The sequence below is a fragment of the Pholis gunnellus genome (assembly GCF_910591455.1).
Source record: "Pholis gunnellus genome assembly, chromosome: 6".
Lineage (NCBI taxonomy): Eukaryota > Metazoa > Chordata > Actinopteri > Perciformes > Pholidae > Pholis > Pholis gunnellus.
The window spans coordinates 7,398,704-7,414,661 of NC_136532.1; the positions used below are offsets into that span (position 1 = coordinate 7,398,704).

At 45.0% G+C, this 15,958-nt stretch overlaps 1 protein-coding gene across 1 annotated transcript in view; it reads left to right on the plus strand.

Annotated features, from left to right (window-relative positions):
• The window catches only part of fbxl17 (F-box and leucine-rich repeat protein 17), a 193,454-nt gene that overhangs the window by 24,534 nt on the left and 152,962 nt on the right, over positions 1-15,958 (plus strand). The gene's annotated exons all lie outside the window — the stretch shown is intronic.

Consider the following 15,958-nt stretch of genomic DNA (forward strand, 5'->3'; position numbering starts at 1 on the left):
TTATTACCTCCTGCCTTTTCTCGTGAACTCGGTGAACCTGTTACTTTGATACATAAATGTATTTCGGTCAATATAGCAATGCAGAGGGAGTGACCTTTAACCCCGACCGGGATCTTTGGCTCTTAAGGTCGGCCGCGAGCAGCAGGAACAGATCTAAAATGTCTGGCCAGACGAGACGGGAACTCAGGCCAGCGGGGGAGTCTCCGCATTTCCGTGGCCTCCGGCCCCGTCCATTGTCACCCCCCCCCCCCCCCCCCCCCCCCCTTTCATCCCAGCTCACACCCTGCATCCCACGCCTGCTGGACCAATAGGGAATTACTGCAGGAACAAGAGGCGAGAGCAGAGTTGGAGGAAGAGAAGGGGGGGGGGGGGGGCTTTCTTGTCTGCTCTGTCACTTCATGCTGACACGGTGTGAGGTGGAGTGACACTGAGCTCCACCGTGGTGTCCTGGAGCAGTCTGGCCCCGGTAGCCTGACCTCTGTGACCCCCTCCCAGACCGGTGTAATACACACGGGCTGTCTTTTGTTTGTGTTGTGTAAATGTGTGTGTGTGTGTGTGTGTGTGAGTGTGAGTGTGAGAGGAAGCCAGAATACAACTGGGTCTGGGGCTCTCTGAGGAGGGACTTCCATCTCCGAAAGGTACAGATCAGCAAAGCTTTGCTGTTTATACAGTAGAGGAAAAGTTTTTGATGAAATTGCCTGAAAAAAAAATGCTGGCTCAGGAATTGTGGTGAATAGCTGGTAGTTCTGCCTGCTGCTGCTGAACAGGCAGAGAAAGACCCTTCAAACTTTAAATACCCACGGCAAACGGAGTGTGGAAAGAGTTTACTTGCTTGTCCGTGAATGGCTCAAACACCAGTTTATGTACTCATTTGCACAGTCCTGTTAAAGTCACTGTCAGAGGTAATGCAAAGCAAATGCTAGAGTCACACTCTAGCATTTGATTCAAACAATTGTGCTGTCTGCAACACAAGTTGAGACGAAAATGTGTCCACATTGCAATTTACTGTATTCTGTATGCGACGGCACTTTATAAATGTTCAGATAATAGAGGGAAAAGAAGAATGACAACTTTGAATTTGCATGAATTAAAAGAGGCGACAACTTGCCGCACTAAAACACACCTTTACAACCACTTTTAGTATTAACGGGCTTCGGAGTATGAGATCCAAATCATGAAAACAAGTGAAACTGACTTTGTCTGTACAGCTCTGAAAACATGAATGAAAAGCAGGTAATACTGATCAAAGATGGATCCTTTACAAGAACTGTCAGGCTCGCAGTAGGTGCCGAGAGTGGGCAAACATTAAAGTCGCTTTGACAAGGTTTTTCTTTTTTTTTTTTTGCATGCTTCAGTTATTCCGAGCACTTGTTTTGGCAAATGTTTCATTTGATTGGTTTGGTACGATTCAAATTCAAACAGGGACCCATCTGGAGAGGTGAACACATTTCGTCTCATGTTCAAACACAATGGGACATAAAAAAGAAAGAAAGCGAGGAATACAAAGGAATAAGGGCAGAATCAGTTGACATACAAAACTTCGTCACAGACAGTAGCTCAGGTCGCGAAAAAAGTCGTACTGTGATGTTGGGTGTTACAGTGACTGTGATAAATGCAAATCCAGATCCCGTTGTGGTCTTTATACTGTCAGTTTTACAAAAGTTTTATTTAAAAAAAATCCAATATATACCGCCTTGCTTAGCCAGATTGTTGCCCTAGTACTCACGGTGTACGATGTCTTGAGTCTCGTGTGAACATTTTCTGGGTGCAGCTGCCTCCATCTGCAAAGCAACGCACGGGACAATCAGTTCATACATTACGCTTGTCATTCACAAGGCACATAAATCACAGCATATAGAAAATGATGGCAGGGTTCATTGTGCACACTTACATGTTGTTTTGCATATGGAACTTTTTTGCCCCCCCCCCCCTCCCCGAAATGTTCGAAAGCGGCGACACGCTCATGAACGCAATGACCTCTCTGCAGCAGGACACTTCTGTGGCCCACCAGGGGGACATTTACGGGCCTTCAGACGTCTAGAGGAAAAACTCACTCTCCAGCGTACAGACTGGCCATGACAATGCAATTATCATGCAGCATGTACATTCTTGTTGGCACTATTGTTGGCTCCTAACCTAGCTCAGACGCTATTGTTGCCTTTTCACCTTTTGTGTGAAGCTCATTGTGAACCGGCGCTGTGCCGAAAGCTTGAAATCCAGGGGCACAATAACGCTGACATTCAATTCAACCGACATTCAACTGTAGACATTTTGCTCCGCTGAATTAGGAGTTAAAAGAAGAATCTGGTCGGAAGGGCTGTTAGATATGTGAATAAAACATATAAAATGGTTTGCCTGGAATTCAGCAAAACTCAAGAGTCCCGCCAGAAATGCTCCAAACACTTTTATTTGGCTTTGAGAGACTCATTTTAAAGTTAAATACTGGACCCAGTTTTGGGTTTCCCCTTCTTCCTCCCTCTCCTCTGCCTCCTCTCAGAGCTGCGATTCCTTCTGGAGAAAGCATGGGCACGCTACGGCTCCATCCATTTCACAAATATACAAGCCCAGGTCGACCACTACACTTAGTGCTCTGTGTATAATGATGTGTCCTGCTTCGGCACAAGGTAAGACGAATGGAATACCTCCTCTGTACTTGTTTATGTAAGTCTCTCAGACAAACAATTGTGACATTGGCATTCCAATTACCTGCGCAATATCAATGTGGTGCTTAGAGCGGAGACTTGACTCCACTTAGGGCTCTGCCTCTAAGGGTCTTCACTGTAGCTCCTAATATGAAGTGCAGCGTAATAGATGAGTTGAGATTTCTCGGAGACTTTGGCTCACATGCTGCGGGAGCCGACGGCAATGCAACGTGACAGATAAGAGACGGAGACTGCTGTCGTGTGCGCGCCCACTAGCTGGTGTTCCTAGCTGTACATTCCCCTACTGCATTCTGGGACTTCCATTGAAAGCAAAGTTGTCCGACAGTATGGATCGAAAACAATGGGTCAAACTTCAGATTTAACTTGCGGCGTAGTATCATTGGCATGTGGAGTTATGGTATTGTCCGTCACGTACTGTAAACATCACACATTTTCCCTGTTATTCAATTTCTTGCCTTTCGCTGAGGAGAATCTTTCACTGCTTTGCCGGAGCAGCAATTTCCTTGTCAGCTTGGTTGTTTTCCTGTAATTTGGGCGTCTTCTGATAACTGGAAATGCATCTTTTTTTCCTTTCGAGTTTTTCCTCTCACCATCACCAGTGTTCTAGTGTACAGAAGTGTACTCCCGCCTACCCCGGAGGCTGCCGATGTATTCATCAAACGCTTATTTTCTCCCATCAGAAGAACTCATTTACTGCCGTTCAGTCTTGTACAGTACCAAAACAATTTACCCAGGATGGGAAATCCGTCACAGTAAATGGGAGGCCTTTAATTTGTTTTGGTTTCCCAAGTCGTTGCCCAGGATGAGTCGTTTTTCTTGTCTGTGTGGGTATCATATAATGGCGTACTTATTGTCGATCACCTGACACACATACTAGAAGAAATTGAAACCCGTTACAGGAAATAATTGCTGGTTAACATGTCCAATTTAAAGCTAATGTGGGACGTCTTAGCAGGGTAGTTTAGTTTGTGCTAGGATTGACTCTCTCAATGGTAATAAAAACTTAAAAATCAAATTAGTCCGGGAATTAAAGTAGGGCTGTCAAGAAAAAAAAAAAGTTTAAACAAATAAGAATTTGCGTGAATTGTTGGAATCCATTTGAAAGCAACCGGCGTGGCCTTATACTAGCCCTTATCCGTTAGCTGTTAGCGCCGTCGTTTAGCCAAGCAGGACTGTGCTGACCACTGCCTGCTAACGGCTAACGTTAGCTAGCTCTCCTCCAGCCGATTTCATCACGGAGTTCTTGTTCCCATTGTACCATTATCAGGGGAAAAAATAGGGTGCACGAGTGCTAAACCACAGGTGTATTGTTTGCACATTGTTTGCCACTTTTTTTTGATTGTCTGATCATGATGGCCCTCTAGCTTATAGATGTCTCTGTACCTCTTAATCACTTTCTGTTTCAACTTACACTTTACTTACCAGACCGCTGCATTCAGGCTAGGCCTCCTCCCAATGTGGGAGGTCGATGCACTTCATGTTACGCTCATCTTCAAGAGAATACGCTCAGCGACGTGCAAGTTATACTTGCAGTTGTTTAGTAATTGTGGCCGTTGGCAGGGGAGCACACACACACACACACACACACACACACACACACACACACACACACACACACACACACACACACACACACACACACACACACACACACACACACACACACACACACACCGAGGTACTCTATTGTGCACTTGTGCATTTTCAGATACATCTTAGACGCGCTCTTGTGTAGCAGCGTAGGGTACTCTGCAGTGCGCCGCGTCGAAGGGGCTGAGCACTCAGTCAGAATGGACGACGGGCCCGGTGCCTTCCGCCAGACCAATTAGGCAGCAAAGCAAGACTAATGACCGTGGTTAACTTGGCCTCTGAAGAATGGAGCTGTCCCCGTTGGACCGCCTCGTTACGTGATTGAGGAGGTTTGTGCATTTGCTCGCGCGCGTTTGTTAATGTGAACCGGGGTCTAAATGATGACAAGCAGATGCCTGCAGTGGGCGCGTCCACCCGTAACTTGGCCTCTTTCTCCCCCCGCCACTGAGATTACAACACAACACCTCTGTGCCACCTTGCAGGCCCACACCTGGTTGCACTGTGGGGGGGATGTTGGAGAGAACGAGAATGAACTTCCACGATTCCCTCCCTTTTTAACAAGCTAATTAAGCAGCGTGCGTTGCGTCCTCGGGCGATATTGAAATGACTCAGTCACAGTTCAGTAATGCTTCTAATAGACGGAGGAAGATGGGGAGCTCAGGCGGAGGAGGGAGTGGTGTGGGGGATGGCGAAGGGACAAATTAGACAGCGCTGGATCAGTTGTGTGTAACAAGCTCCCCACTGTATTCTTCTCACACCGACCGAGCTGAGGAGGAGCCCAGGCAGACATGCTGGTCCGGCCTGGAAGTAGCTCTGCAGCTACAGATACCATCGGTTTAGGCAGCGTGAGAGGCCGCCAGGGGGCGACGTCTCAGAGAATCTCCTCTTGCTGTTCTCCCTCTTCCTCTTCCTCCTCTGGGTTTCTGAGACACTTTGGCACATGCCACTAACATATGTTAATGCCCCCCCCCCTCCCCACCCTTTTTTGTAAACAGTTCAAATCTATAACAGTTGCATTGCTATTTGTCAAAGCTGTTTAAGGTTCAGTGAAAGCCAGACTCCTCCCCAGAGCTGACCACAGAGGGAAACGTGTCTGACTGTAGTTTAGACACAGAACATTGTCCTGTTAGTCATTTCATCAGATCTGGAGATAAGCTCTCTGCCATGAGGTGAGAATCCTGTAGACCAGACACATTTGGCAAGATTTTGCTTCTTTTTTGTTGTTGTACGTCTGTGTACATTTTTGTGTCTAACCCAGTCTATCTGTGTTACACTCTGCTCAGCTGTTGATTTTTCTAAATAGCCTGAACTCTCTTTCATCAGGAGACATTAAAACGACACCTGACCAGGTTTCCTATATATATATATGGCGGATCATTAGCATGCGGGTCTCACAGGAGCGAAATTAATAAGATATTACGCATCCCATTTGTTGTTGAGGCAACTGGAGACAGATTGATTTATAATAATCATATACCATTATTTATATTAATATACTTTTGAGGGATAAGCAACAAATACAGGCGCCGCAATACAAATGTGTGTGTTTTGTGTGTTAACCAGTATGTTAAAGATGATAAAGAGGCCTAATAGGCCAGTGGTCACTATTTACGTGGTATGATTACAGTAGTCATATTTAACCATTGCAAAATACATATTCTAAATGAATGAAATAATTATTATAAATAGGAAAGCTTCTGACATTTTATTTTAGGACTTTTACTTGAATGCTTTTATCCTGTTCTTTGTCCCGGCTTGTTTTAGTTTTTTTGTATAAAGTGTGAAATTACATCTCAACACAGAACAAAGCAATACAATACCAAAGAAAGAAAGAAAAAGAAACAAAGTATACAATTACATATTGAGATACAAACAATGTAACCTTTAAATACAATATTGCTGTTTGTGCTGCTGCTGCTGTTGTTGCATTGTCTTTAGTAAGACATAATAGCAGTACTTTGGCTTAAATTACACATTTGATATGTAATTTCACTCTGGTGTATACATTTTCAGATCTTTATGTCTGTAACTTTGTTTTGAAAAGTGCTATATAAATACAAGTATTATGCAATTAGTATGTTTTTATGTGTGTATGCATCACTGAGGAAAAGAAAGCTGCCTGGAAATGCTTTCTTTTCATTTATCTTTGCTGAACCTCTTATGGAGTGAATTAAAGGAACTAGAGTTTAGTTTTTCCTTCATGTCATTTCAGTCTGATGTCCTTCAGCGGTTTTTCTTTACTGACTTGAGCAGAACATGTTTGCTGCAGGGTCTCTTTGTCTCGTATATATAATATAAATAATCTGTAGCAAATAAGAGACTTTTTTTTTGTGTCTGGTGAGAAAAAGATCAAATCTATTGTTCCCAGGATAAGCTTTTCAAAAACGGTTCTTTCTGAGTGAGAGTTGTTTGCTTTTCAGTTTTGACTTTCTCCAGCTGGCTCCGTGCATCTGCGGGTCGCTTAAGACATGATGGCTTGGCACGACAGACAGTTGGTGTTCCTGACCTCAGAATGCCCGACTCAGTTTCTTCTGTCTGGAAAAAGTACTCAAAAAATGACTGCACATAAGTGCACGTCATTAAAGGCTCAGTAATTAGACACCTCAAAGTGCAGGTCCAAATATGAGCACTTGGGAGCCGGCCCGATCTCCTGATGCAGATTGAATGTTTTGCTGTGCGCTCGCTGGATGCTGCTTCGGGTTTGTTTTTGAGACTCCCCGCAGGCTCACAGTGAGTGCATTGAGGCCGTAGGAGATTGGCCGTGATTCAGTGTTTTTTAAGTGTGTTTGGTTTTGGACTCGGACTCTGTCAGGTCCTGATTGCCTGCTGCTGCTCGGATGAATCAAACGTGCCACTGACTTGTGGTAGAGGCAGAGCGGTAGCACGGTGAGTGGAACTGTCAGCTACCTGCTGTTTATATTTAGTCAAAACAGGCGGAGACCTAATTTCTCCTGGGAGTCACAAATTGGATCGGCCAACTTGTTGCCCTGACCCCTCACTGGTATTTCTACTCACTTTTAAACGAAGGGAGGGAGAGAAACAAAAAAAAAACTATGTGCAGGAAAAGAGAAGGAAAAAAAACAAACTTCAATGGAATTTTAATTTGCTTTATTAATTTATGCAAATGACGCAGAGCAGCTGTTTGAATCGGAGTGTTAAATTGCTTACCCAAGCATCGCCATGTAGGCTGTATGTAAATGCATGTGTGTGCTAATTGAAATTCAATATCCTTCTCGTCAGCAGGGGTTGCCGGCCCTCTCGACCAGGCTGCCCTCCTCCTCCTCCTCCTCCCCCTCCTCTTCCTCTCCTACCGCACTTGTTTGCCCTCCAACCTTACCTAAGTGGGTCTTTAATTTAAAAGTAAGCGCATTAACTTTTTTCAAACACGGGCTAGATAAAGCACCCCTTGCCAGCAAATTAATAAACGGCGACATAAATAACACTCGCTCCCCCCTCGGACACGCACACACACACACACACACACAATGACACACACACACGCGCACGCACGCATGCGAGGGCGATCGATAAACAGCGGTATTGAGGCATCTCTTGAGGTCTGTGTCTGGCTCAGTGTGACGGTTGATTTATTTGTTGTTTGCGAGGGACGGTAAATCAGTGCTTGCCCTCGGGCCAGCTCGGCTCTACTCAGCCAGGCAACGTACTTAGTGTCACTCCTCAACCCCGCTGGTTCAAGCGTCTGCCCATCCTCTTTAACTTTACGTTTTTTTTTGTGTTCGCAACGGAGAGAGTACAAAAAAAAATGATGTTTTCAAATTCACTTTCCCTCGCTTTGAGAAAAAAAGGAAAAAAATGCCCGCGCACTTTCAAGTTAAAGGCCTTTGCAGGCAGCGTACCGAGCGAGACACATCAAGGTGCAGTCGGTGTGGGGACGCATTAACAATGCTCTCTGTTAACATTCATAGAGGGCGAGGTGTGGAGCCTGGCTGCTGGCTAATTGCCGCTCAAAGATGGAGGAAGATGGAGAGGGGGGGGGACTGAGAGGAGGGCTCACCTTCCCCCAGGGCTCTTTCAGGGGTTGACGCCGTGTGTCACTCTCCTCAGCTCCTCTGCTTCCCCTTTGCTCTCCTCTGCCCTTCTTCTCTCGCTATTGCCCTAAGACAGGAAGTCAAGCTGTCCCCGGCAAACCGCGGCTCTCACCGCTGAGACAGAAGCCACAGATACAAAAAAAAAAACAAGAAAAAAACACTCTTTGAATCATCTGAGCGTTCCTCTTCCTCATCTCCTCTCTCACCTTTTCTTTGTTTATCGACAGAAACACTCAGAACTGGGGGCCCTGCGTTAGAGGGCAAACTTGTTTTTCATACTTCCAAATAGAATCTTTTTTTTTTTTTTTACTATTGTTACAAACTTTATTCAAGATTTACCTCATCTTCTAGAGGTTTCGACAGACTGCGTTCAAAGAAAGGTGCTTCGGGGACTGGAAGTTGGTTTTGTATAACTTTGCGCAGCTCTTAATAGTGGTGCGGCTGCCAATGCGCTAGCCAGACGAGCTAATTATCTTTGGCTCAAGCATCATTTGGCTTGAACTCGATGCCTACCGTGAGTACACACAGTGGCAGCTGGTGTCCACATGGCTCATCGGGGGTGCGACATGGCTAAGAGGCATCGACGAGCTTGACCCGCTCTTTGCCCGAAACGCATTACACCTTTTTAATACGGCCTGTGTGTAAACCTTCATGACCAAGCATTTTTATTTATTTTTTTAAAGGCCCGGTAACGACACATGTTTATGTTCATGTGACAAAGGTCTTTAGTGCCTGATGGAATTACGGCTCCTGTCTGACAACAGCTAAAGAGGAAATGGCCACAGAGTCGGCTGCGGGAGGCGGGTTGAGTGGATGGTCGGGAAAACAACATCTTTTAGCTTCCAGTTTCCCACCGACGGTCTTGTGGTTTCTCTCAACAATGACCAAAAATGTTTCCCTAACCAAGCAATGATTTTAACCATGATGACGGAGGTCCCCTAATATTAATGAAGTAGCTTATTTTAACTGAGACCACAATGTTTCCCTAACTCAGACTCTCAAACAGTGGCTTATATTTACTTCAGTGGTATAATAACTTTAATGTCCTTTTCCACAACACTAATGTCATCAGTTTGGTTCTCCTCGTCCTCCCCCTCCCGTCAATGTTGTCTATTTTCCCCCCGACTGGCCTTTATTAACAACTGGCCCGTATTTGTTCTTGATACTCGTATCTCCTGCTAGTATTTACCTCAGCATCAAGTGGCAGCACTATCACCTATTTCTGCATGATCGTCAAACTGAAAAAAACAGTTTGATGAGCAGCAAGTTGTCACTGTGTCTTTACAGCCCACTGGAGTTGATTGTTTGTGCGTTTTTGAAGAAAGGAAAAACCCGGAACCAGCTTATCACGACCATTTCTCCCCAAAGAGCCCCTCTGGTAATATCGTGTTCATTTTATGGGCCAGGATTTGACTTTTTAAGTGTCTTCTAAATTAGAGGCCTGGTTTAACGCCGATTTAATATTCTGTTTAGATGCTCAATTAGATTTGTAATTGCTCCTCAGGCATGATTGCGTTTATATTGGCTAAGTTCATTAATACTGCGGGGCCCAGGTCTGCGGCCAGCAACGCAGTAAAAATGAAATTAAACCCTCGACATGAGGCTGAGGCTGGAACAGCGTCAGCAGAGCACATGAAGGTGTGACTCCAATGACGCTTTCTTTAAATACAGATTGAAATGGTTGCCTTTACAATTCACGAGAGTTCATCTAGAGTTTTAACCAGATTATATGTTAACGTTTGCTCAAGTGCGCTGCCCGCATATGGTTCAACTTTGTGAAAAGCAGTTTATTATGAGTTTGAGAGAACGATGCATTGACGAGCAGAGGACAGACGGATCCCTGCCTTCGCAGCTTTACGTTGTTCCTCTCCTCTGCCTTCTCATTCCTTTCCCCTTTTGCCTTTCCTCTCGCTGTCACTTTCTTTGTTTTTGTCTTTCATCATCGCTTTTTCGCTGCACAGTGTGTTATTACAAAGATGGCCGTGCCCTCTCTTGAGGTTTGGACTCACCCGGTCGAGAGAGTCCAGCCTGAAAGTCCAAGAAGAGACCCAGATGTCGAGATCCCTGTATAATTTAGTCATGCAATCCTTAAAGGTCTTACACAAACACCTGTATCTGGTGCTCTCGCTTTTTTTTTCTCCGCCCGTCATTGTCTCTGAGGATCTCTCTCCTCCTCTGGCCGCTCCTGTCCTCTCTCTGTGTATGGAAGCCCAGGTGGTTCAGTTTTGCCATTACTGTGTTAATGCACTTCAGCACTCAGGAAACCTTGTGCCAGTACAAAAGCTTTGTTCTCCTCCGCTGCTAGATGGAGCCCACAAGAAATGGACTAATGGCCTGCCAGTTCAGTCACACCACCTGAGTGGAATTATGGACACATTTGGTGTGAGCATTTCAACCCGTTAAACAAAGGAATGCATTAGAAGTTCCCGTGATTACATTTGATTGGACCCCAAATACCTTTTCATGAAGCAATTTAGCCCACGTCTAATAGATATTTTTTTGGCAAAATTTGACTTGATTACATTTTGGCAAATATGAACTGTTCTTCTGACGGTCTGAGCAAGTTTTTCCTCGATTGTGTTCGTTTTTTGTTCACTTCGTGTCGCTCCCGTCAACATGTTGCTTTCTCCACATGGCATTTTTTCAAACAATGACCTGCTGAATTGTATTGAAGCTCCCAATGCGGTGTGTGTGTGTGTGTGTGTGTGTGTGAGTGTGTGTGTGTGAGCGAGCGCTCTTTATCTCCCTCAGCATGCCAGACCTGTGACGGCTGCGGAAAATCTCTTTCATGACGCGGGGCTTTTTCTGTCCCCACCGGATGATTGTAGAGCGGGCATAAACAAATAAATTATCGCATTGAATAATTCTTTGAAATTTTCAGAAAAAACTCTCTTCATCCATTTGGCTGCCAACTGCCGTGTGATGCCGGATCGCTTTGGCTCTCGCTCTCCCACCCGGGAGGGACAGGACGTATTGATGAAGCCACAGTCTACTTCTAATGCACGTTTCCTGCCGCTCGGCCACTGAGATCGTTAAACTATTGCATCAGAAACACATTTATTTCACGCTTCCATCGCTGGGGGCACACCAGTGCAGAGAGTGAAAATGTCCTTTCAAAGATCAGCCTGATTGTTCTGATATTGTTGATTAGGTTTACATTCTGCCAACGTTGGGGAAATCATTGTGGAGTTATGTTCTGTGCGTTTGCGGTGGATGAGGTCATTCAAGTCAAATGCTCTGCTATTGATGTTATTTCTTGGGGCTGAGGCTTTCGTTAGTGTGCCTTGTGTTGTTATCACGTCTGAAACTACTTATAAGATCCATACTTCTGTCGCGTTCCTCAGCAGATGTTTCCTCATGTTCGTAAGATCAGTACAGGGTGCGTGCAGTCATGAGTTTCTCCTCGTTTCAAGAGTTACGGACAAAAGAAACATTTGGTCAGCTTCGAGCCTGTGAACAGTGGCTTCATGTAGGTCGGTTGGTTCTGTTTAGGAGTAACCTTAACAAAATTGTTCACAGCTGCTCCTCATAGAGACTTACTGTATGTAAGTATGAGAACGCAGGGAAAAGTCAAGCAGACACTTTCCCACAAAATAAACGAGAGCAGCTGCGATATAATGACGGGAAAATCCTGACTTGAAACTTGCAAAATGACCAACAGAACAGAGCTGAGCGGCTGTCAGCGCCAGCTTGGTTTCATAAAGAAGTTGGTCTCCAACTTTATCCCCTGAAGTATACTGGCTCTATGAAAAATAGTTTCTGAATTGTGGATGATTTTTTTATTTTACCAGAATTGATCCATCTCTAAGCCCCGCCCCCTGCTGCTACTCCGTCAAGCTGTCAGAGCCACCGTGGTCACTAATTGCACTCCCTGAAGAAATATTTTCACATTTTTGGAAAAAATTTGAAAAAAGCAATTTCAGAGAGAAGCAGACAGGAAATATCTAGGATGTCAAACTAGCCAGAAGCTAACGCCTCAAGATCACAGTGTAAAAGTGAACCACCTGGCCAGCGAGACTGTTCCCTTAAAGCCAGGTCGGTCTTTATTCACTGTTGCAGCATGTGTTTACATTCAGTTTACCTTCAGTAGCTAGCGTAGCATAGATGTGCTAACGCTGGCCTATGATTAGCTATCGTACTCTGCTAACACGATTTTAGAAACGTTTATCTCCTTCCAACCTCTCCGGATACCGACTGTCACTATTACACGATACGTTTGACAACGATTAGCTCTAAATCCACAAAAGCAGCCTGAAGATGAAGAAAACCTGAAACCATGACACTGGAGTCTCTGGAGCAGAGCCGGATAGTTGTCGGACCCTGGTCAGAGCTGGCCAATGCTGCTCTATTATTGGCCAGTCTGCATTCGAGGGCGGGATTTAGCGAAGGTTCGGTTCTTGATAATTTGTAGGCTTTTGTGTTTTTAGTACTGTAACACAGCTCCAAGCTCAGAAAACACCTTGCGCCCATTAATGGAAATATTTCCTGAAGAATGAGCCACACACAGTGCAGCGCAGCAATGCCTTCCTGTCTTTGTATTTCTCTTTATTGCCTCTATTTCTATTTTCCAGATCTCAACATGACTTTTGCTCGGTCAACTGCTTTGCCTACGCGTTGCTGAATTTCAGGCGTCGCTCTTACACCCGCAATTAATGTCCAAACCTTTTGGCCAACGCTACTTTAATTGATCGAGGCTTGTTTGACTCCTGGGGATCTCTGCATGGAGGGCTCTTTGAAATGAATAGCAATTTGGACAAGTTAATTGAGAGAAGCAGAGAGGCCTGCTTTCTGCCAGAGAAAAAGAAAAACATCATTTCGCTTTTTGTTAAAGGAGCTTTCATTTCCAAGAGAGGGGAACATTATGTTTCCGGCAGGAGACCTTGACAAAGTGCTAAATGAAGTTTCCTCATCTCTGACCCAGCTCCAGGTCTGTCTCGTTAGCCTTTCTCCCTCGTCAATGATTGAGCTCTCACGAGGGCCACAAGTTCTCCCCTACTGCCTGCACACACGCATACATAGAGGCCCCTGTTTCTGTGTATTTATTTGAAATTAGATATTGACTTTTCCCCCTTTTTCGTTTGTCAAGAAACTCCAGTGTCTTTGTTCACAGCGAGCCGCTCAAATTAGCCTCAACTGAGTGCGTCATGCAAAGTCAGAAAGCTAGTCACACTTTTAAGATTTTGATGAGCTTTTGGTCGGGGGAAATTGTCAGTCTGATGCAGCTCAAGTATTTATTGCGTCGATTGTCGAGAGGTAAAAAAAAACAAAAGTTATCGTAGGAAAATGGTAATATGACAATCGCTCCATCCTGAATCCTACAAGTACAATCTTGTATGGATTAAAACAAAGTGTAGCATTTTGGCAAAGGTTCTGTATTATCTGTGTGTTTCTAAACATATCTGTGATCCTACAAGTATCTACAGAGTCTTCCTCCACTCAGAGAGCTACCTCTGCAGGGTGGCCGGAGCTTGGTGTCAGTACACTGAGTACATCTTAATGGAGCTTACTGCAAGACTGCTTTTATCAAAGCGGAGAGGCCGCAAAAACACGGCGCTACTCATCTCCCAACAGGATTTCTCCTGCCAAATTTCCCACATTGATACTCTCTCTTCCTACACATTTCCTGCTCGCTGGTTGCTCCTTTCACATTCTTACTGGTTTGTTGGTCAAGTGCTTCTCCTCTGCCTTCATTTGCTTCACTTCAACCTTTTTCTTATCTCGTTGTGGTGTTTATCTTACTCTACTCCGTTCGTTCACTTATGTGGTATATTTCAGAAACGAGGCTGATGTGCTGTTGGCGGCCGTATCACAAGATAACACAGGAGGGGGTAACGCTTACTTAACTTCAAAGTAAAGAAGGAAGAAATACCTCAATTACACCAGATTTGATTTGACCAAAGTAAAGAAGCAAATATGTGTGCTTCCCTCGGGCCTTGACGCAGAAGCAGTGCTGTGGTGGTAAATGCCTACACGAGGTGAATAAAGCTTTGTTCATACTCGCGCTTGGCGCCGTAGTGCGAGCCTCCCCAGCACCTCACGCCGGCATTACTACGGCGAGTATGAACTTAAGCTTAAGTGAGCCATAAGATGTGTAGGAGGGACCACTACAATGTGTTCAGCGGCTCCCACTTACCTTATAAAACAAGCTGTGTTCACGTCCGCGCATGTTCACACGCACCACTAAGTACGTGTGTCCCACATCTTAAAAATAAATGCCTATATGCAGTTCACTTAACCCACACGTTATGCACCCTTAAGGCTCAATTATACTTCTTACGGTCTCAGTGGCATCCTCGGTATTTTCGGTGTCCGTGCCGCGACTGCAGGGTTTGTGTATTTATAGTTTCACATCATTTCCGGGGTGACCTGCCCGACCTCGCGCAGGGACGCTTGTGTGATCGTGGGATTTGTGTGGTCTCCACGGTTTCCTCTGCACAGTTTCCGTTTCGGGGGCCTGTTTGTGCAGAAGAGCAGATTCTTCATGGAGCCTCTTTTCAAAGCAGACCGCCGGACCCCGTGGATTCTGTGGTGCTGCTGTCAGCATTGCTCAAGCTTCACCTTATTCCCGCTTCACAGCGGTGTTGACTACTCGGTGCATCCCGTACGTCATCACTGCTGCAGCAGTAATGCACCTTTAACCGGGTTAGAAGGCACAAAATACAAAAAGAAGTCATAATGTTCACAACATTTTCAGTCAATTTCAGTTTTCAACTTGTGGCATCGTCAACCAGATGTTTTCCAAACAGAAATGAAAACTTAAGAAATGAGTTAATCAGTAGCTACATGAGTGAATATTGGTAATATGAGAGGATGAAGAAGAACTTGTCAATCACATTGGAGGAACTGGGTCTTTGTGCATTTCTAAAATAAATGGTGTTTTTGCCGGTGAACGGACCTGTCGTTAGTAGTCAGCTTGAATTGAGCCAGTCTGATCCCGGGGGACTGTCCCAAATCACCGCCGGATCAGCAAACGTTCTGCTGCTGACATTACACCGGTTAGAAACTGCGCTCCACCAGCCCGCCGTGACTCCCGGCGCTGGGGTTTGAATGGGGTTTGTTATTATTTTAGTATTTGGCTTTTTAAAATAACTTTACATCTGAACCCAGAAGTAGCGGCAAGCCTCCATACTAACTATTTATAGTGGTTGCATTAGAGGGCCTACCGTTTTCATTTATGTGCACAGGCACATAAATGTAGGCGCAGCCAAAAGTTTTCACCGTGATTGTTGGTACGTAATAATACACCTAACCGTTTTAACGACGCAATGTCGCTCAAGGAGGAGCACACACACACACACACACACACACACACACACACACACACACACACACACACACACACACACACACACACACACACACACACACACACACACACACACACACACACACACACACACACACACAGTGACAGACCGGCAAAATGAAAATGTTTTTTGACAGATTTCTTTTGGAGTAGAGGTGAAATGCTGCCTCCTGTTTCTTTGAGGCATGTGTCCACAAACATTACACTTTGTATTTCTATTTCCATTTGTATGATTGGAATTGGTTGTTATTGAAATAGTAGTGTTGTTCGACACACAGCGGCACTCAGGTTCAGCCTTCACCTGCAGCTCAGCTACACTTCACATTCTAGTTAACAACAACAAACAGCGA